Consider the following 1,716-nt stretch of genomic DNA (forward strand, 5'->3'; position numbering starts at 1 on the left):
AACATACAGTACAGTAACTTCTTAAATAGAACTCCCATCTTAGTAAATTTACCCCTACAAGTTTCACTTTTTCCCCACAATTTTTTCTCTTCCGCCCCCCAAAATGAAAGTGAATTTTTAGTGTGTTCTGACTTTTTTTTTTTTTTTAAAAGTTACGCAGTTTACAGTACCTTTAGGGGACGTTGAAGGCTTCCCGCAACATTGCACCCCAATTCACCAAATTTTTCCACCTGCTATTCATACAGTAGGTGAAACTTTTTAACATACTGTCTTACTGTACATTGCATTGACTTCCCGCCTACAGTAGGCAGAAAAGCTTTCAAATTGAATACAGCAATAATTTTACGCCTGGCAAAATGACGTAATCTCCCAAACTGTTTTTAGCCAATCCGGTGTTTTTGCTCCAATGGGTGAAAAAGTGCCAACCAATATTCTCCCAACTGTCATCTCACAGGCTGTGTTTGAAAAATGACAGTTGGGAGCTGATTGACTGACACCTTATCACTTTTTTATCACTTCTCACTGTCTAACACTGCTTAGTACAGTAAATAGACCCCCTTGGAGTGAAAATACCAGATCGGCTAAAAAAAGTAAATAGACCACCCCTAAATTGAAAACGTCCCTCAGTGTATACAGTACTGTATGTCTACTGTACTGTATTCTATTGTAAGTGCCGGGCAGCTGTGAAATCACTGTGATGGGCAACAGGGATACTGTACAGTTTATGACTGTGGGCGTCAACCCCCATTGGCCGGCGCGCCCCTGGTGAGTGAAATCCTGGCAAATAGGATGATACACCCCTGCATCTGTGTGTTATTGACTTTTTGTACAGTACCTTTTTAATGACAGATGCACGTGTTGGGTCTCAGGCGCACTTAAAACTGAATTACATGCAGTACAAACACCAATTGTATAAATTAATGACAATTTTTATTTAACCTACAGTAACATGCTTTACAGGGGGGGGGGGGCGGGGGGAACTTGTTTAGCTTTCCACTCCTGTAGTCCTCTACTGTCACACGCTTCTTTCTTCTGCCGCTGGCATGTCCTGGAGTTCCAAGCTGGACACGGACATGACTACTGTACAGTACCTATGGTAGGAGGAAAGAGATGACGTGAGAACAGTCCTTCCTCAATGCCGACCGATACGCCCTACTGGACCGAGGACTACACAAAAAGAGTTGGCTTTTAATTTAAAATCATCACTGGCACTTTTGGCCTCAGATTCAGAGTTTCACCTATACCAGGTGCAGACTCTACCATACATCAGAGTGCAAGGTCCACTGTACGCCCTGAAGAAAGGAGGATAGGCAGAGACAAACAGACAGTAAAAGACAGACACACAGGTTCTCACCGGAGATGCTCTTGTTCTTCATCCTGCTTGATCCCACACACCCTGTACTGTAGGAGAGAGAATCCGCTGTGCAGGGCCCTTCCCTGCTCTAACAGTGTCACACTAATCCACTTCTCCACATTAATATATGCCCTAACTAACCAGACTAACAATTTTATTAATAACTACAGTAAATTGTATTATACTGTAATTAAGCCTGGTGGTGAAATACTGTAAGTAGTGCCTCTAGGCCCACAGCCCATAATATAATGATAAAAAAAAAAATACATGAAACAAGACAGTGTTTGGGTGCCCCAGATGGAGGTGAACACCAGCTGTCTGAATACGATAACAGAGCACTAACATTACCAAAAATCTCACCT

Source organism: Taudactylus pleione, unplaced genomic scaffold (genome assembly GCF_031769625.1).
Source record: "Taudactylus pleione unplaced genomic scaffold, aTauple2 ptg000078l, whole genome shotgun sequence".
In the NCBI taxonomy this organism is placed as follows: Eukaryota; Metazoa; Chordata; class Amphibia; order Anura; family Myobatrachidae; genus Taudactylus; species Taudactylus pleione.